The sequence below is a fragment of the Hermetia illucens genome, chromosome 6 (genome assembly GCF_905115235.1).
Source record: "Hermetia illucens chromosome 6, iHerIll2.2.curated.20191125, whole genome shotgun sequence".
NCBI classification, from domain to species: Eukaryota; Metazoa; Arthropoda; class Insecta; order Diptera; family Stratiomyidae; genus Hermetia; species Hermetia illucens.
The window spans coordinates 29,764,800-29,786,973 of NC_051854.1; the positions used below are offsets into that span (position 1 = coordinate 29,764,800).

Genomic DNA, 22,174 nt, shown 5'->3' on the forward strand with positions numbered 1-22,174 from the left:
CAAGTCTGTGAACACGAAAATTACAGGGAGCAACCGCACCTCGCGCGGAAGTTTTACCAACAAGACAGCCGGATGGACCACAGAATGGGCATATTGGAGCGATGGGTGGAGTATTTTGATGAACTACTGAAACACCAGAACACAGACGAGTTGGAGATCCCGCCAACTGAAGACGACGGACAAATACTGCCACCACCAAGTATAGAAGAAACATTCCGTGCAATTCATCGGCTTAAAAATCATAAGTCGCCAGGAGCCGCTTGAATTACAACCGAATTGGTTAAATATGGAGGCGACCAAATACACCAAGTGGTTCATCAACTTGTGCTCAAGGTGTGGGACAGCGAATCGATGCCTGACGGCAGGCAACGAGGCATTATCTGTCTCATACATAAAAAGGAAGATATCACACAGTGCAGCAATTATATAGGTATCACGTCGCTGAGTATCATCTATAAGATATTCTCTGCTATCTTGCTAGGCCGGAACATCATTGGCCCATACCAAAGAAGCTTCACTACAGGCGAGCGGCAAGCAGTTGCACCATCTGTTCATCGACTTTAAAGCCGCCTATGACAGCATAGCCAGGGTAAAACTGTACACGGCCATGAGAGAATTCGGTATCCCGACGAAATTGATAAGACTGACTAGGCTGACCCTGACCAATGTGCGAGGTCAGATAAAAGCAGCAGGATCACTCTCAAGACCATCCGACATCAACAACGGTCTAAGAGAAGGGGATGCCCTATCATGCGCCCTCTTTAACCTGGCCTTGGAGAAAGTGATCCGTAAGGCTGAGTCAAATACGAGGGGTACGATTCTATGATTCTATGCTGACGATATCCACATCATGGGAAAAACGACCCGAGACTTAAACTGCCTTCATCCAGATCGGGCAGACGGCGCGAGATCTTGGGTTGCACATAAATGAAGGCAAGACAAAATATATGGTAGCAACGTCAGAATCGAAAACTAACCTACCAACAACATCAAACCACGCTGGGCAAACGAGAAGAATAAAGATAGGAGACTACAACTTTGAGATCGTTGATAATTTCTCCTACTTGGGGCGAAAATCACAACCGATAACAGCTATGACGATGAAATCCGCACACAGTTGTTGTTAGCCAACAGAGCCTATTTCAGCTTAAAAAAAACTGCTTCGCTCAAAACGTCTCATCACAGGGTCAAAGCTCTTACTGTATAAGACTATGATCTTGCCAGTCCTCATGTATTCCTCGGAGATTTGGGTTTTTAGCAAGAAAAATTTCGAACATTTGGCCGCATTCGAGAGAAGAATCCTCCGAAGAATTTTTGGCCCCTACATGAGGATGGATGATTTCGTAGCCTACTTAACGACGAAATCTATGAGCGATACCATGACCGTCCGGTTGTGCATAAAATCCGGCTCAATAGGTTACCGTGGGCGGGTCACTTAATCCGTATGGATGAGGATGACCCAGTCCGGAAAGTCTATAAGGGCAATATCTCTGGTAGAAAAAGAAGACGAGACCCTGCCTAAGATGGAGCGATGGCGTTGGCCAGGACGCCAGACAGCTTTGAGGGATATCGAATTGGTGGACCTCGGCACAAAACCGGGATGTCTGGAGTTCCTTATTAAGGCAGGCCTACACCAAATACTGATTGTTGCGCCGTTGATGATGATAATGAATTATTTAAATTTCTTTCAATCATATCGACAATCTAGTGTCCATCAACCACACGCCACAGGAATGCCGATCGGCCACAGTGATGTCTTCGATGCTTTTAGTAAGTTGCCTGGTTCAGACGCAATAGTTGCTACTGGTAAAGACCTGTCGTCCCCGTTAGACTAGATACACGGCAATGTGTTCTTACCGTCGATGTTCCTGTTTGGCTGGGATATTGATGGCTGGCTTTGTGCAACCCATGATTTGCGCTTCGGATTGTCGTGGTAGATCCACTTTTCGTCATTCGTTGCCTTCCGTTGCATGTATTGTTTTCTTTTATGGCTTCCAAAAAACAATTCGCAAATTTGCAGGCGTCTTCCAATGGCCCTCACACAATTCCCTTCCTTCTGAATCTTTCCCATGGCGTTTAGACGGAATGTAATAGATGATCGATCGACCCTCGTTTGAGAGAAAGTCTACATCCAATACTGCTTGCAATTTTGCATCTTCGAACTTCTTCGGTCGTCCATGGTCTTTGTCTTCTACACTGAAGTCGCCAACTTTGAACCACTGAAATGACTTTTGGCATATACGAACTGTAGAAGCATGATCGTTGTATGCTTTTACAATTATTATTATTACAAAGTAATATTACAAACATCACTTTTCGTTACCTTAACCGTACATGTGATGTTATATCATTGAATGTTAACGCTTGGTAGGCGAAAGTACCAAATATTACATTACCAGAATAATTTGGCATGCGTTTATTACATTCAAAAATTAAAGTATACGACAGCGCCTAAGTATCATTGAGAAAGGAATGAACCTTTCATGCGAGAAGAGAAAAAACAAAATATCCCATAAGGATATAAGATAATAGATTGTACAATATTTTCCTATGCAGAAAACAAGGAATAGTGATTTTTGCGAACGAGCAGTACTTTGCCTATCACACGCAAAATCAAAATTACCTTTTTACATCAAAGCTGGCCAAGGAAACAGCTTCACAACTGATAGTGGATATCAGCTCTCGATAGTCGTCTGGGCTGCTTGTACTAGGAAATATTACGTAGACCAATGTCATGCAGCAGAAGACATTTATTCTAATTCGTTACATTAGAATCTATAACTTGGTAATGTGATGATACTTGGCAATGCGGTGATGCTTGGTAATGCGGTGATGTGGTAATGTTAGATGATGTTGTAATGTTTCGATCGCGCTCGGTGACAGTAGTCTAAGATCATACTTTAAGGTGATATCATTTTTGTAATATTACATACATCACCTACCCAACTTTATTCACTAGCCGCAATTCCGAAATCAGAGCTTTGTCCAGACCGTAAACTTTGATTAGTTGTAAGTCGCTTACTTAGTTGGCACAAGCCAATGTAACCTTTCCAATCCCTATATTCCAATGTATTCAAGTTTTCTTAATCGGTTCTTAAAGTCAGGTTCACATCATTGCCATTGGAACCAAACATGTTTATTCCTCGCTTTTCACAGACATTCTGATGAACTAAGGGCACTGTTTTTCTGGGCTGCTAGCGTATTTCACACCGAAACTACCATCTTATTGATTTAACCCGCAGAATGGTACAACCCCACGGACTAATGAGCAATTTCGTTGCCCATAGCCACTTTTTAGCCTACTGACTTGCGCAGGTTATAAGCAAAACTCTTTTGGTCAAATTGCTACTCGTGAGCTGAGCGTTCCCACCCCCACACCTCAGACAGAATTAATGGTTTGCACTTTCTTATTTCGTTATTAGCTTTTCTTCCCTCTCCCTCCCGGTTTTGGTCCCTCAGTAGTTTGAAGCTCGAACGGAGTTCTGGAACCGTCAGCCAGCTTGTCTTAGATTCACTTGTTTCGCGATTGCGTATTCAATTTCGGTCTTCCATTAGAAATGGGATCACCTTTGCAGTTTAATAGCTTCCTCTTCTTCCTTCGTGTGTTCTGTTGTCCTTTATCGAGGCCAGACAGTTTCAACCCGGATTTGGCTAGTTACCCCATAATCAATGGATTTGTCTGGAGAATTTTGTTGGGATTTCGTCCCACCCTAAGTTGCTAATGGGTTTATGGGAATTGAGTTTCCTCTCGTTGCTCGGAGATTGACTGTGTCCAGCCTTCGCGACAATTCCTCTGTGTTGTTGCTTTTTATTATTTGTTTCCTTATTTCGTACTAAGGTCCAAATATGATCCCAGGAATACGAAATAATTAATTATTCACGTGTTCAGTGACTTCAATAGCCACACAAAGCTCGTAACTCAGCGATGTCGCCCGATACCCCAGAGGTTAGTTTCACGACAACGTTTACCCCTGGTGCGATTCACCCATCAGCGCAAGTCGCATAATACCCTGAGCTGGGTCCTTCGTTTACCGGGGTAACTCACAGTTTCCTAGGGGATAACCCGTAATACACCTGCTTACCACGAAAGGTAGAGATATGCAAAGGGGTAGGAGTGAGTCTATAATTATTCACCACAACTTCTATAAGCCAAATTAGAATTCGATGGGGAATTGCAAAGCTGGATACGTACATACTATAAGTCTAAATAATGATAACGGCAATTATTTATAAATATGGAAATATTGTCTACTATGACATTCATATCAATTAATTTCGCGTTATTTTCCACAAAATTGGGGGACGAATAATAACCATCTCCAACCGCCACAACGCCGATCAGATCTCTCCAGAAATTGATAACCCGTAGTAAAACGCAGACCTTGACCCTCTGCACAGACAAGCTAGACATTCGTGCTCGGTTGATTACAAACTTTATAAACCGTGGTAATGCCTTGATGCTGTGGGAAGTATCTTTCATTGCGAAGTGCGGTTTAGCACGAAAATAGCAAATTAAATCCGCCCACGTTGAATTACTTAGTGTAGCACTTCGTGTGAGGGCAACGTGTTGAGATGGAGAAAAATATTTATGGTATTCATTGTACATGAAATTACTAAGTAGAATTTATGATTCGATATCGTTGTAAACGGATTGAGAGACTTTTGGAAGAAAAAACCCCTAAGCATCTTTGCGGATACAAAAGTTTAGCGTTGTTTCGATTATTATAATACACTTGAATTTGGGAAAACATTGCATAATACGCTGTTTGATTTCTTCTCAATAAAAGCCAATAAAAAGTACAATCGGATAAAGAGTTGCTGGGAAGGTATGAAACCTATATTAAGTCCTCATTGTCAATTTATGCTGAGCATACTCGTACTAAATGCAGATTATCGAGGTGTACAAATGCAATAAAATTTTATTTTTTTGTCTTTTTCATAATATTTGAAAATTCTCCTTTTCTTTCCAGTGAGCAATCATCGAACGGCGGACCCTTTTTCAAATTGCATGTAAGTGTTTGACATTTTTATCACCAGCACATTATTGTGCCTCATACTTTGGAATGCTAAGATTTTTATTCCTTAAAACGATTGCTATGAAACTAGATGGCCCCATCTGAACTCAAGTGCTGAAAAATATTCGTTTACACATCCACTGCGCCATGGAGCCAAACCTGATCGACTCTTTCTTTGTCGAATGGATTCCTTTGACCCTACTTGACACCTATGGGCACATACTTGTCAGATGTTTAAGTGGAGACTGGAATATGCATTGAAAGATGTTGCTTGATGCGTACTCAGACAATGAAGCCGTATGTGTATCGATTTACGCATAAAAATAATCTACTAGAAACAGAAAAAGTACAAGGTGATATGATTATCCTGGAGTATGTATACATAACAAATGAACTGAAACCGATTTCCTGGAGAAGAGAAACTACATCGTATATCATAGTGGCTATCCGGTAAATCATGTGCTCGGAGTAGGTTCCTTAGTCAGCCAAAAAATGAAACCTATTGTTATTTTCTTTGAAAACCTAAGCCAACGGCTCTAAACTCTGCGTTTGCGAGGCAGATTTAGCAGAGCCATGCAGAGTCGGAGAAGGATACCTTCTACGAGGCAGTTGAGCGGACCCTCAAAGCCTGTCCCAAATACGATATCAAAATCATACTTGGGGATTGTAGCAGCCAAGTAGGGACAGAGCCCCCCGTATTAAGGCGATACGTCGGCTCCTATAACTTATATAAGGATACCAACGATAACGAACTACGGATTATTTAATTAGCAGACTCACACGAAATAGTTGTTGCGGCCCACAAACATAGGTGGGCCTCTCCAAACGGGACCACTTTCAATCTAATTGACCACGTGTTAATCGAATGCCGCGATCTTCATCAGTCTTGATGAATGTCAGAACATATAAGGAAGCATCAATGATCTTCACAACCATCGGAAGAACATTATCGTTGATACGACCACATACTTGGACTCAGTCGTAAAAAAGTCAGAATGGCTGGTTCGACGGTGAATCTAAGCTCGCATCGGAACAGAATGGGCATATTGGAGCGATGGGGTGAGTACTTTGATGAACCAGACAGATGAAGCAGACTCACACGAAATAGTTGTTGCGGCCCACAAACATAGGTGGGCCTCTCCAAACGGGACCACTTTCAATCTAATTGACCACGTGTTAATCGAATGCCGCGATCTTCATCAGTCTTGATGAATGTCAGAACATATAAGGAAGCATCAATGATCTTCACAACCATCGGAAGAACATTATCGTTGATACGACCACATACTTGGACTCAGTCGTAAAAAAGTCAGAATGGCTGGTTCGACGGTGAATCTAAGCTCGCATCGGAACAGAATGGGCATATTGGAGCGATGGGGTGAGTACTTTGATGAACCCATTGCCACCACCAAATATAGAAGAAACATTCCGTCCAATTCGTCGGTATGGGTACTATCCTCTTTAACTCCTTCTAGCCTATGCTGACGATATCAACATCATGGGAAGAACGACCCGAGACGTACGAACTGCTTTCATCCAGATCGACCAGGCGGCAACTGGGGCGAGATCTTGGGCTGTACATCAATGAAGGCAAGACGAAATACATTGTTTGCAATGTTAGTACCAAAAACCAACCAACAAACAACTTCAAATCGCACTGATCAAACGAGAATTATAAAGATAGCAGACTACAGCTTTGGGACCGTTGATAACTTCTCCTATCTAGGGTCGAAAATCACAACCGATAATAGCTGTGACAATGAAATCCGCGTACGGGGATTGGCAGCCAACAGAGCCTATTTTAGCTTACAAATTGTTTCGCTCGGAACGTCCCACCATAGGGTCAAAGCAAGTCCTGATTCTTCGAGAGAAGAATCTTCCGAAGAGTTGTTGGTCCCCTACATGGGGATGGATGATTCCGTAGCCTACATAACGACGAAATCTATGAGCGATACCACAACCGTCAGGTTATGGATAACATCCGGCCCAATAGGTGGGCTGGTCACTTAATCAGTATGGATGAGGATGATCCAGCCTGGAAAATCTATAAGGGCAATATCTATGATAGAAAAGAAGACGGATCAGACCCTGTCTGAGATGGAACAATGGTGTAGGTCAAGACGCCAGAAAGCTTTTCGGGATATCGAATTGGTGGACCTCGGCGTAAAACCGGGACGTCTGGAGTTCCGTTGATGATGATGATGAAATTACAATTTGATAAAATTCCAAGCCAGGAACTGGAAGCCAGACGGTTCAGGTCAGAAAGGTTTTGTGTATCTCATATATGAAAATATTTGAGTAGACATTTGCTTCATTTGTACCTAGCATGTAATGTAAATTTATGCATATATTATATCAGAATGTTCACTTTAGCCTGATACTGACATTCAAAGTCTTTGAATTTGCGCTGAAGCGACAGCTTTGATATATTTTAACTTTGTCAGTAATGGGGAGATTTTCACCATTACTAGGTAGGATCATACTTCATATTATAACCTTTATCACTGCACTGATTCGATATAACTTAGTGCATGGGTGATCGTTCACAATTCTCACCTTGTCATCAAATTTAATGTCAATTTTTACAACGATTTTTGTGAAAAGTACGAAAGATAGACAGACATACATTAAACCAATTTTGCAAATTACCGTTGAAATGTTACCGCCTTGGAATTGGAAGAGTACAAACTTCTCGGAAGTTCGTGAACGGACGAGTTTAATCACATCACAATGATTTGTAAGAACCATATTTTGATATTCTTCTTAGAGAAGATCGGAAGGCAGAAAAAGCAGATATTATTAATTAGATCACTTTTATTTTAGGAGCGAAATATCCAGCTGCCAAGTAAACATTCATAGTAGTGGGTGCAGGAACTATCTGACATATTTACCAGTTAAGCAATTCCTGGCTAAAAGAAAGTATAGTTCAATGAAGGGCTCAATGAACTCTCGCTTAAACTTGGTGAATCCATCCATCTATAATCCAATTTCTCAATATTTATATTCTGCCTGTCGAATCTGCCATCTTCATCAATAGCCCCAGAAATGATTTCGGGTCTGAACTTAACACAACCCAAGCTTCCACGCAACGCGGTCTCGCGCCAAGGTCGTCCGTTATATTTTTTCATTTGCTCAACCGAAGTCATAATCTACCTCGACGTCCTTTACGATAGATATTGCCCTTATGGACACACCCACCACAGCCTATTGAGGCTAATTTTATCCACCAGCGAGGATACGATCGGAGGTTCCGCTTAGTTATGTAGACATTAGAATTGCCCATCCTCGCATTAGAAGAAGATTCTTCGGTAGATCTTCCTTTCAAACGCAATCCACGTGTCGCGATTTTGTCTGCCTATGACTCAAGTTTCCATCAAAATTGTGGATTTACACAAGAGCTTTGATATTATGAAGAGACATTTTGAGTGAAAGGATTTCGATAAACTGAAGTAAACTGCTAATTTCTCCGTTCATGTTCTTATCGGTTTTGATTTTTGGCACCAGGTAGAGAATTGATTCAACTTCTCAGAATTATTTTCTTCTTATCTGAAACTGACCAATACAGCTCTAGCCTATTTCCGATGCTGATATCCAGCCCAAAAATTTAACCTTGCTTCCGTTAGTATGGAGTACCAGTGTGAGTGCCGCCTGCTTAATTTCAAAAAGGCTTCCATTTAGGCAAGTTCGTTCCTACACGTTATATCAATATCTTCAGCATAGACAAGCAACTGAATAATGTCAGTGAGATTTGAATTCGCCATGCTCACTCTTGTTTCAAATCGCTTTTCCAATGCTAGCTTAAAGAAGGCACCTGATAATTCAAGTCCATTGAAGATTCTGAGTGCTGCCTTCAGTGGCCTCATTTATTGGGGATAGTCAGCCCTTAGTCTAATCAATGTTAGGATTTGGAATTCTCTGGTGACCGTTTATAGTTTCACTCTGGCTATGCTATCATAGGCGGCCTTAGAGTTGTTGAAGAGGTGTTACAACTTCTAATAATATCCCAGAAGTTTTTCCAAAAATGACGCAGAGATGTTCTTGGTGTATGGAGACATCCTCTCAAGAAAGATAAAGGAGAATATCTAGTAAACGGTACTCAGTAACGAAATACATCTATAATTGATGCACTCGCTGATATATTCTTTTTTATAAGGGCCAATGCACCATCCGTTGGACATTGATTCGCTGTCCCATATATTCCACGCTAATTGATGAATTGCTCGGTGTAATTTGTCGCTTACGTATTTTGTTTAGTGCTGATATACCATCTGATCCAGGTGACTTGTAAATTACGGCGATGGTTCTTTCGATAGTTGACATCGGGATTACTATTTCGTTAACTTCAGATGACAAAATTTGAAAACTCAGTATTCTGAATATTAAACAGTTCATCAAAGTACTTTACCCGTTGATCTAATACGCGCATTCCATCGAAGTTCCCCTCTTAATGACGATAGAAGGCGCAATGTCGTACGAAATACATCTATTTCCTATATTTATCGATTTCATAAATTTGTTGGCTTACCTATGCTTATTCTTTAGTCTGTGAAGTCGTCTTTCAGTTCGTCGAAGTTATACGGCTCGGAACGCATCATTTTTTCTTTAAATACATAGGCTGCAATCATCATCAAACCAGTAATTCCAATCAGCTTTTCGGGTAGGATTAAATACCCCCATCAGAAAAAAGAGTCCTTGAAGTGTTTCCAAAATTTATTTCTTTCGAGTTTCTGTCCCAATTTGCTTCATTTCTATTTTGCCTCAAAACCGATAAGACTAAGGCAAAACCAAGAAACCTGTTCCCAATGCCTGGCGGATGGCAACCGTCCTGTGCATCGCGTTTCCTGCAACGCGTTGATGTCCGCATTAAGATCCACTTTCAGTTCCGCCTGTCAGTTACGACTGAACATTCTGCAGTTAGCCTGTCAGTTTGGACACTTCCGAGAGCCGGTGATCGAATGAAAAATGATTCGACCAATCAGCAAGACATGTTTGTTTAGGTTGTGTGCGAGGAATAGTAAAACACATTCGACTATATTCTCATAAGACATTTCACCACCGTCACTGATTGCAAAATCGTTCCCTATCAGCCGTTGATTACCGTCTTGCGAATCAAGCCACCGATGAAACAGCGTTAGGCACTGACCTGCACCACATGGTGGCGATTTCGTAAACCGAAAGGAGAAATGATCTCATTTAGGCAATTACCAACAATGATGAATATGGAAGAATCATAGAACCAAATTAAAGACACGATCCGCAAAGCGACCTATGCAACCCCCGGGATCACCAAGCCGGGTATTCATCGTCAACAAAGATACTTGGCTTTGGAATGACGATGTTGAAATGAAGGTCCGTGAAAAGGAACGCCTCTACCACAATTTATAAGAATGCCAACCGGGAAGCAAAGAAGGATGGACTCTGGAAACGAAGAGCTGGGACCCAATACTGTGACTCAGTGAATTCTTCAATTGTGTTATTGAGGATGGTAGAACACCATCTGACAGGCAAGAAAGTACCACAATTCCAATATGGAAATAGAAAGTTAGTCCAGCAGAATGTTCAAATTTCCGTCCGATAGATGAATACAATCAAATTCGTTTCTTCTGGGCACTCTACACATCTAGCCATGGAAAGTTTGACCAACGCCCTGTACTCCCCCCTGCACGACTATCCACAAAACCAAACCAAAGGGTAGGCAATCGGTACAAGCCTCAACTCCTATCCTAGAGATGATCCACAAAAAAACGAAATCTGAGACGTGTATGGCGAACACGTAGTTTTCCAAGAGCCTTGTCAGAGGCAACAAAAGGCCTACGGAAAGCTCTGAACTATAGAAACCAACTGAATATGCAAAACTACCTCAGAGATTTGACTTAGGTAGCGGTTACCGACTATTAAGAAAGCTTGTAGAAATCTGAAAAGACCGAAACAACATCCACCACCCTTGCAGCTAGGAAATGGCGGCTGGGCCGATGTAATGCTGAGAACGGTGCTGCACTGGCGACTCATTTATTATAGAAAATGTTGTTACACCCCACCCAGTGAACAGCAAAATTCAACTTCCGTGACGTTCACCCTCATCTGCCAAAACGAACCTCGGTTTCAGAGTTAAAAACGCTGGTAGTATCCTCAGAGAACTCAATCCTAAAAAAGCATGTGGCCAGGACAAAATTACAGGCAAAATGTTCAATGTACTCCCTCTTCATGCTATCCAGCATCTGATTGAGATCTTAAGCGGGAAGACAATTATGGTTGCAAAACCGGGAAAAGGTTCAACGCAAATAGCATTATACCGATGTGCCTGTTTTCTACCTTATCAAAATTATTTGAAAATTTGCTAGCATCAAAGATTCTGTCGCTCCTAACAAGTCGCAATATAATCGCCGACTATCAATTCGGTTTCCGAGAAAAGCATAGCACAACAGAACAGGTTCACCGTATCGTTTCGGCAATAAGGCAGGCTTTCAGCCAAAAGAAATATTGTTCCGCCGCATTTCTAAATATCGCCCAAGCTTTCGTCAGAGTGTGGCATAAGGGGATCCTATACAAGATCAGAAAAATTCTACCGGTACATATGTATGACATCTTGAATTCGTATATAAAAGGTCGACCGTTCCAAATAAGATACAAAAGCTTCACATCCAGAGGTCATCCTATCAAAGCAGGTGTCCCTCAGGGAAGCGTACAAGGGCCAGCCGTTATTGTATCTGATATATGTTTCGCATCTGCCAGTTGATGATAATCTGATTATTTCTACGGTTGCGGACACCCTGAGGAAGCCTCCCAATCCGTGGAATTTATTTGAAAAAACGTAAACGAGCACTATGATAGAGAATTCGCGCAAACGAGAGCAAAAGCTGCCACGTTGCGTTTACTCTGCATCGAAAAAGGTACCCGCCCATTTCGTTAAATGGAATCAGCATATAACAAACTGACAATATCTTGGCTTCCACTTCGATCACGTCTTACTTGAAGAAGATACATCGAAGCTTAACGAAATTGTCAACAGTAACAATCAAGCTGGTGCAGTCCTCTGTGTAATGATTGCCTGAAAATCACCTTTGTAATGTCTGAACAAAATATGAGATTCTGAGTTAAGGATTGAGATAATTTGCTTCGGTCATATTGGGTCTAAACGACCTGATTTTCTTCTTTTAATTCGCTCTCATGTGTTTGTGGTCAGGCTGCCCCCAAGTCATAAGTGAGACAGAGTCTGATGAGACAGCAATGTAGCTTTGCACTGTGATATGATCTGCACTGACTTCTCTAATTGATATAATGCTCCAACCTTGCACCACAAGCCCTTGAAGGGGCCTTTTCCATGGAAACGGTATCCTCAAGTAAAGTTTGCCGTGGTTAAAAGGATATTAAGCCCACAAAAAACTAAGTTCCAAATAATTTGAGGAATATGAAATACCCCAAAGCTGCATTATAGAGGGTATTAATTTATTGTCCATTTAGACCATTTAAATAAACCAATACTTTTTGCCAGGAAAATGCGCATCAAAATCCATCTATTTTCCCTTTCAATAATATAAATGATGACACACACGTTCAGTTATTAGAGAGGTGGGTCCATTAATTTGCTTCTTTGGATTTTGTGCGCTATTAGAGGGAGAACAATCGATAAATTGGTTCCAAAGCTATTAGCAAGTATGATCGTAATCTGGATTAATTCCTTTATGCAAATTTAAATAATGATTTCTAATAATAATCATTTGGATGATTGATGAACAACCAAAAATATTTCATGAAAGAAGTATTTAAACTCAAAAAAACATAAATGATAATCCAGAAGAAATCTTTTTGCCAACTGAAATCGTTTTCAACGACAGTGAAACCATCTTGTTATTGGCGTTGATACCAGAATTTAGATTTTCGCTGCTGCAAAAAGTGATATCGAGTTTCAATGTTCTTGACATTATTTTGACCATTAGCAAGCATGGTCAACGATGATTACTGATCATATGCTCATAAATATATATTAATACAATAGAAAAAATGCTATAAAATCAATTCATTAATGCAGTTTAGATTAAGATAAGTACATGTTTAGGCGAAGCAAGAAATTGGAATGTAGTTTGAAATTACTAATGGAAATCCGTGGTAGTTTTGTGTTAGTGGACATGGCTCAATTAGTGATGAAACGTGCCAATTCACTTGGATCGATTTTTTTGCTCATAAACTAGCGAAATTAGATGTAATTTGTGATTCAAGTCGATCTCGAGGCACAGAAAAACACAGAAGGTTATGTCGATGCTCCCAACGGAGACTTACAAAAAGTACATATGACTAACTTATGTGCTGATCTCTAGAATTCCAAGAATGTGTATGAATGCCCCACGTGGAAGCATGAGAAGACTTCAGAAAGATAACCCCCATGAACTCGTACGTACATACGGCTTTATCTGCTAAGCACGTGGAAAAGTAAAACCATAGAATTTGGAAATATTATCCCTATTTTGAGTATAAATTCACTACATTTACCAGCGTAAACCACGAAAATATTTAAACTTTCTGAATCCTGCAGCATCATTATCAATGAGGCGACAGCTCCAATCGCGACATCATTTAAATAGGCGTGAATCAAGCCGAAATTGTCAAGAACTGCGGAGTTGCTGACGCAATATGCGTGGTTACTCATGGAGAAACATCGTCTCTTTACATTGAATTTTTGGATCGGGTGAAAGTGCCGCATCAGCTTGCGATAACACAGCGTAATACCCACTATGCGATCTCGACTATCACATACTACCCACTCTTCTCGCTAAAGGACGAAGAGTGTTCTAGCGTTCTTGCCCATAAAGAACAAATTAACGTCAGGATCGGTTGGTATCTCCATCGACGTACTGTAGCTTTTTACTCGGCACGTTCAACGCAAGTTTGGCAGCGGTTGTTTTTCTCTCTCATTCGTTGGAAGGCTTCGAGGCTACTAGTGACAAGCAAATGTAGAGGAGACACCACACTGTCAATATGTCGGACACAGTCGGGAAGGTGATGGAGAAATTTGTGAAGTAATCTAAGTAGTTAATCGAAATGAGACCCTTCTGATAGTAGTCGTTGGTCAAGATAATATATAACGTCTACATCTAAGCCCCATCGTTCGCGGTTATCCAAAATGTGCTTCGAAAGTTTTGAGTTTCTGAGTAACAGTGGAATTCACTTTCCAGGTGCTACTCCCATAGATAAAGAACACTAGAACAGAACAATTTCAACTAAATCTAGGTGTTGAGATATCCGCATTTCCAACTTTTAGACAAGGCAACAAAAGTGTGCTGTTAATGTGTCGGGCAAGATCCAATTCGGTGATAGCGTCGGCAGAAACCACGCTTCCTAGGTATTAATCGACGCATTTGATTCTCTGCTTATTAATGCAGGTAGAAGAATGAGATGACTGACGAGTCAGGCTGAGAACCTTGTTTTTGTTGATCTTTATTTTCAGTCCAAATCTACCTGCTTCTCTTCCTAAATCCAGAGCCATTTGGTCAAGGTCGATGACCTGGTACGAGAGCAAAACATTAAAAGTGTGGTCGGGGTGTTTGAGGAAAGCTGTCATAATCCACTGAATTTCTCTTAACCGGCTCGCAGGTCAAGAGAAAGCACTGCGCTATAGCCGTCAGAAACACCCCGATACCGAATTCGGATCTCTTGCTCTTCCAGGGTACAGAAGCGCATTGCCGCAAGAGGGATATTCCCTAGAATCCCACCATCATATTTCGTTTAGACCTAGAATATCCAGCTTATATCTTTGGAATTCTCGCTCAAGTTGGAGAAAGTGTAAAGCTCGCTAATGTTGTCGAGGAGTGTGTTCAAATTTCAGAAATCAATCATAGTCCGTTTTTGATAGCTAGAGGTCGTAGCCGTGACGTCAGTACTTCTCTAAGGCGTTGTTGAAGTTTCGGTCGTAATAAAGTTTCAGAATTTGCAGGTTGCCCACGAATTTCTATCCCATTTAGTCGCCTCTTACAACAAACAAGGAAGACTTTAATTGTCTTCCTAGCCCCAACTCACAGGCCATGGAATTAACATCTACCATTCTCCAAGTGGTTAGAGCGCTAGGCTATCGTAGCGGCTCAAATCTCACTGATGGGAGAGAGATGTCGAATACCAGTCGGATGTCGGATACCTGAGAATGACTGCCTAAGTCATATCAGGATAATAATCTTGTGCGAGCGCAATACTGACCACAATACCTTCTAAAGTGTACGGCAATGTCCCGTTACAGTGCTGAATGAAGTGCTCTAGCAGACTTCAAGGTCCTGATCCAATTGGATTGTCGCACCAACGATTATTATTATTTCCCAACTGGTCCCTAAGATCCCTGTGCGTTTCTTAATAATGACTTTTCATTCTCTTTTCAGTTGAGTCTTCCGCAAAATTAAACTGCATATGACTCACAGACAAGAAAACTCTTTCTCTTAACAGTATTATTGAATACACAGTCTCTGCCTCCTATCTTTATTGGTTTACATAGGATGCACTATATTAATGCATAAGAAAAATTTAATCCAGTCTCTCTTAAGAATGGCTGCGTCAGCCACATAGTCTACATAGTCGGAAGATGTCCAACGACAACTAAAAACGAGTAGCACAAGCTTTTCAAATTCGCTTCCTTGTCAACATGTGTTCAGACTTCAGTTGCACTGATTTGGATTCCGCCAACAGATCGTAATGGGAGCGGAACAAAGTAATTTGAAATCGCCGAATTAGTTTCACTAAAATGTACAATTGTTGCACATTCATTCAGAAGAAAGATACTTTCAGATTAGTTTAAATTGAATGAAGCACGTTGCAAATTGAATACCATTTAAATTTAAAACGATTTTGATTGTACTTTCTTTCAAATTTTTGCATATTTCAAGTCGTTAGTGTTGAAGTCTTCAGTACAGTGAGTTGTCATTAATTTTCGGATCGGAATCGGAATTGTAGAGAAATTAATTAATTGAAAGTTACTTAGAAATCGTATCGAAATTCTGCTTTCTGAATTTATCGTATTGATTTTTTCCTTAGCAAATACTTTTATACAATTTTCATCTCTCCTCCAAAAGAAAGTGATAAAAAGATTTTTTTTTGATTTAACGTTGATCGTAGTGTCTTAATATGTTGCTGGAAATATGTATAAACATGGTAATATCAAATACTAAACATGTTACTAGATCTAGATGTAACACCAATGAATATTTTGACTGGTCAACAGCGAGCAATCACCTACAAAAATTGGCACTTTTAGTCGCGTCTGATTACCTCGATGCTATTCAGGTCTGAGGAAATGGATGGGGCTTTTTAGATACCTCAGTCATTGACACGTCATATCCAACAATTCACGTGCCTTTTAGAAGCCTAGTACATTTGCGGTTCACAACTGGCATTCTTTGTGATCGGCACATCAACGAACGTCTCAAATCAAAAACCTACCGCAGTGCCGTCCGTCCTTTTACCCTCTGTGCTTCTGAGTGTTAGCCTATCAAAGGCAATGAATGGCACGTCGCGGCAATGGACACGAAGATGTTGTTTGAACCATTGCCGTGAAACACCATGATCACATCCGAAATGAGGACATCCATAATCGATATGGGGCGATCTCGATGGTATGGTTGTGTAATTTGCCCTGACGAGAACTTGCTTGTTAACATTGGTCGATAGGAATCGACCAAAAGGTCGATTGAAACAACGGTAGTCTAATATGCTTGATGGTGGTTTGAAAGTGTCTCGATTCCTTTCAAATGAGACATATAACCGAGCAAAATGACGACATCGAACAAGACGAAGTGGCCTCGTTTCTGAACGCGACAAAGGCTAAAAAAAGAATATGGAGCCGTGAATTTGGAAAGAAGGAAGGAATAATTGTAACTTGACTGATCGTAATAGGAACATTTAATGCTTCGAACAACTGATGGTCAAGAATCACCTCGGCGCTTCTTGGGGTAACTAAAAGGAGTTACCCTTTTTTCTATTGAGTTCCTGGAGGTAATAAGATGACGAGGACGGAAAAAGTATCCCCTTTGGTCTATGGTTCTATCGGTTTTAAAAACAAATGCTATTTCTTAATTTATGAAAAAAAAACTAGTGGCAAATGTGAGATGTATAGTAGTAAGGCAGGACAGTGTACAGAATAATTGAAGAAAGGTTTTTATACGTATACGCATACCGTGCGTTTGAAATATTCCGCGGCGTTCGTGATCCTGATAGTAGCTAGTCCAACCACCTCCAGTATCTCTTGGCTTCTCCAAAGCATATTTTCTTTCAAATTTTCAGCATATTTGGGAGAAAATACATCGCAAATATGTCGAATTCCTCCAAAGAGCTGTTTGCAAATGAAGACGCGTTTTACGTGAGAACTTCTACTCTTTTGTTTGACCAACGGCCAATCGAGTATAATATGATGCCATTTTCCCGCTTTCAGTCAATGCAGAGTCTCTCTCTTCTCCTGCCAGATCCATTTGACATCTTTTGTTATGAATTGAGGTTTGTCAGCCGGTAATCTTGTAAATTTCGAGCATCTTGGAGCATTCAGGTTGCAGGTAAAGAGGTACAGGGTGCCAAAAAACAGTATCAAATATGTACCTTGGCTAGATGGTGGCAGCGCGCTTTACGAAACAAAAGGACTAGCACATAAATACGAACAATCATGTACGATATATTCAATCTTTTCTGTTTGCAAATACTTGATTTTCTTCGTTGTCGACGAAGTCGAATGAACTTCATTTTCGGTTTCGTGCAAGTAAGATCGTAGGCACCTATTCCCAGTGACTAGGTATGTAGCCGTGGCTCCGTCTGAACCAAGTCCGCACATTATTTATGAGTTGTGCGGTCCATCTACTTCTCTCCTAGAGTTGCTGAGAGTGTGAACCATCTCTTCGCGGTAGCTTATCCTTGCCCCTCGTCATGTTGGGTATCAAATGAAAGGTCTCGATTAGTACTCTTCGAAGCCAGCCTTAGTTTTGACATTTATGGGATCGGCGGGGCGTCGAACTTGATGATTTTGTCGTTGTACCTGCGCGTTGCCTGGTAGTACATCCGCTCATTGAAAACACCAGCTCACACCTAAGAGTCATAAAGAAGGACGGGCTGAGCCGCGCTCGTTATCAAACCTACCATCTGCGACGTTGAGTATCATTCTGCTAGTAACAAAAGCCGCTCCTAATTTTACCGCAATGCTTCAGATTTGCTTGCAGAAGCTTATCTTCCTATCTATCATGATGCCGAGGTATTTCACAGTCGGTTTAAACTCAACCACGGTCTTACCAACTTCCAGTCTCTCCTTGACCAAAATTCTTTGGTTTTCTTGAGAGTTAGGGATTATTTCTACTTAGACATTCATCTGCTGATTCACCGTATCTTTATTTCCAGAAAGCATTATGCTTGCCCAGCCGAGTGTGTGACAATTAGTGCCAAAATATCGCTCCCATATCGGGTGACGAACGGTTCGTCAGACACCTCGAGATTTACCTGACCATTGTATTAGGCGTTCCAAGGGGGACGTCTCGTTTTGCACCCTAAGACATCGTTTTTGTTTGTAAAACAAAACCTTATTAAAATCGGTCCAATGTATGTCTGTCTGCCTGTCACACGCACTTTTCTCTGAAATGACTATATCGATTACGGGCTACGTCACACTGAAATATACTCACAGAAGAAACAAACAAAACCGTTCATACCTGAAGCGCCTAACTTCCCGTTTTCCGACTTGTTTTTTCTTCAAACCAAAGTGACAACAGTTCCAAATATATCTTGATACCACGTTATTTAGCCCCCATCTGGATACTGTTCTATAAGCACCAACATTCTTTTCTATACTATCTTCTCTATCAGTTCGTAAGCAGTTGCACTCCTTTGCATATTCGTTCACATCATTGATCCTGGTTGGCTTTATTGTTGCTGTACGCAAGGTTTGGGTCTACATCCAAGCCGGGTAAGCGGTACATCAACCGATATACTTGGCTTTGGAATGGTGATGTTGAAATGAAGGTCCGTAAAAAGAAACGCCTCTACCACAAATTTCTCAACGATAAAACGCCTGCTAATTGGCAAATTTATAAGAATGCCAACCGGGACGCAAAGAAAGCGGTCGCAGCCACCCGAGCGAACCATTTCAAAAATCTGTACGATGAACTAGACACTCGGGATGGCGAGAGAGATCTGTATCGACTTGCTGAAAGCCGTAACGAACGTACACAGGATATCGAACACTTCCGTTGCGTTAATGATAAAATCGGTACTTTGCTTACCAACCATCGAGCTGCAACGGATAGATGGCGAGAATACTTCGCGCAGATTTCAACTGAAGAATTGGCTCATCCTTCCACAATCATTGCTAGTTTGGACCAGTTCCACCTGTCAGGGCAACTAAAATCGAGGAGGCAATAAAACGAATGAAATCGGGGAAAGCCACAAGACCTGACGACATCGCATCTGAGCTATGGAAAGCGAAGAGCTGGGACCCAACACTGTGGCTCAGTGAATTCTTTAATCGGGTTATTCAGGAAGGAAAAACACCATCGGACTAGCAAGAAAGTACCACTGTTCCAATAAAGAAAAAGAAAGGTAGTCCAGCAGAATGCTCAAATTACTGTCCGGTCCGATTACTTTCCCATACCATGAAGATTTTTGAACGCATTCTTGACAACCGTATTCGCGAAATCATTGAAATAACCGTGAATCAAGCCGGATTTGTCAAAAACTACGGAACTACTGACGCAATACACGCTGCGCGGTTACTCATGGAGGAACACCGTGAGAAGCATCGCCCTCTTTACATTGCCTTTCTGGATCTAGAGAAAGCGTTTGACCGTGTGCCACATAAACTCATCTGGTATGCTTTACGACAACACTTCGTGCCAGAAGAACTCGTGCGCTGGGTTCAATTGCTCTACCGCGATCCGAAAAGTAAAGTTCGAAGTATGGCGGGTGTATCAAAACCGCTTCGTGTCTCTGTTGGTGTTCATCAAGGAAGCGCCCTCTCACCACTACTCTTTGTTCTTGTTATGGACACCGTCACACGGGATATCCAACGTCCAGCTCCCTACACACTGCTTTATGAAGATGATGTTTTCCTAGCATCTGATAGCAAAAATGATCTGGAGCAACTTGTCCAAAAATGGAATGATCACCTCATGCAACACGATCTCAGATTGAATCTAAACAAAACTGAATTTTTGACGACCGATCCCCATGAAACAGACACAATCACTGTCAGCGGCAGTGATCTGCCCAGAACTGAGTGATTTAAATACCTCGGGTCAACGCTATCAACCAATGGAGAACTGCGTTATGAAATTGCTTTACGCATTAGCACAGCCTGGATGAAGTGGCGTTCCACAACTGGTGGTTCTTGTGATCGACGTATCAACGAACGTCTTAAATCTAAAATTTACCGCAATGTCGTCCGTCCTGCCGCTCTCTATGGTTCTGAGTGTTGGCCAACTATAAAAGGCAATGAACGGCGTCTTGCGGTAATGGAGACGAATATTTTACGTTGGACTAGTGGTGTGACACGTTTTGATCACATCCGAAATGAAGATATCCGTGATCATTATGGGGTTGCACCGATCGTGGAAAAGTTGCGAGAGAGGCGTCTTCAATGGTATGGTCACACAATTCGTGCAAACGAGAATTCACTTGCAAAGATTGGTCTGAACATCGAAGTCGATGGTAAACGACCAAAAGGCAGACCTAAACAAGGGTGGCTCGACACGCTGGATGGGGATTTAAAATCTTCGAAACTGCACTCAGATCAGACATTCGATAGAGCCAAATGGCGAAAACGATCACGACGATCCGACCCCGGTTGGGAAAAAGGCTGAAGAAAAAAAAGAAGAATCCATACTCTATACACTTGTAAGATTTGAAGTCTACCCCAATAGTTTGGTTCTGTGGCGAATTTGTTCAACAACTGCCGCTAATCACCTTTAATTATTCAGGTTGATTAAGATTGCATCCGGTCGTAGTTTGATGCTTTCCTTCTTTGGTGCTACCACTATTGACTTTAACGTTACTATTTTGATATCATAATCGTGTTGTTGCTGCATTTTTTCAACAGAGCCTGGTCTGTTTTTGATGGCAACTGGTTGACGACTATTAATCATCAACGGTTCATACTTCGCTGCTTTTATCGGTATGTAGTACCTGCCATATGTAAATTCATAAAAATCACGTTGAAATAGATATAATGCTAAATTGGGATAAATGTTCTTTAAAGACGCGGTGCGATTTTCCCTTAGCAGGACTCGGGAAACTGACACTAAATTGACATATAAATGTAATAAAAAAGTATTTTTATAAACTCGATTAGTTTGGTAAAATATGGATCAACTTTCTTCCGCCAAAAACTATCTCGTTTGATACTGGTTTGAGCTAGTCAAAGGTTAACTCGCCTTTAGGGGGGGGGGAGGTTTTGTCTTGTTTTGTTTCTAATATTGTAACTTATAAAAAATATTGTGAGAAAATTTGACGTCATGGGGAGCAAAGCTTTTTGGGTTACAGACAATTGAATCTCCGGGCGGTCTATAGAAATGAACAGAATACTTTGTTGTTATACTTTTAAAAATATACCTGATACTCGTAGATTCTTTTTGAAAGGTTAAACCGAGTTAGTCTGACATCGTTCGTCTTGCATTTTATCCATGTATGAAACTTCAATCGCGTTTTTCTCTAAACTTTTTTTTAATCCCCCCAATTGTCCTTGCAGACTTATTTGACATACGAAATACTCGATTCTGGACGAATTATTTATTTTCGTGCATTTAGAAGCGTTCCTCAGTAAAATTTGTGATCGTCAACTCAGTGTCATGGATCCTGCGAAAAAAATTTCAAATCGCTCGGCGGTAAAAAACGAAAAAATGCTCGTCTTTCTTTCCAGTGATCAATATAATTTATACAGAATTCACAAAAGTCACTTTAATGTGCATTTCAGCACACAACTCTTCAATTTCCTGTGCGTTCGTTTGAAGACGTGAACGCACGCCAATCTTTTCGGTTTTACATATCCGGAAGTTTCGGGGAATAGGTGATAAATGAAGCGCCAACAAGTCCACACAATTCTGGAAAATCCTGCCTTCATGAGAGGAAGCCAGTTCGTAGAAAATTCGCCAATTGTCATGGACAAAATCATCTTTTAAACGTAACACAGCTCGTAATCCTTTTTTCCTTTAAGGACAACG

General features: G+C 41.1%; 1 protein-coding gene across 3 annotated transcripts in view; it reads left to right on the plus strand.

Annotated features, from left to right (window-relative positions):
• The window catches only part of LOC119658825 (alpha-mannosidase 2), a 188,988-nt gene that overhangs the window by 80,640 nt on the left and 86,174 nt on the right, over window positions 1–22,174 (plus strand). For all 3 annotated transcript variants that reach the window (XM_038066557.1, XM_038066556.1, XM_038066558.1), the window contains exon 3: window positions 4,971–5,010. The gene's annotated coding sequence lies outside the window, so the exon portion shown is untranslated. The remainder of the gene's footprint in view (window positions 1–4,970; window positions 5,011–22,174) is intronic.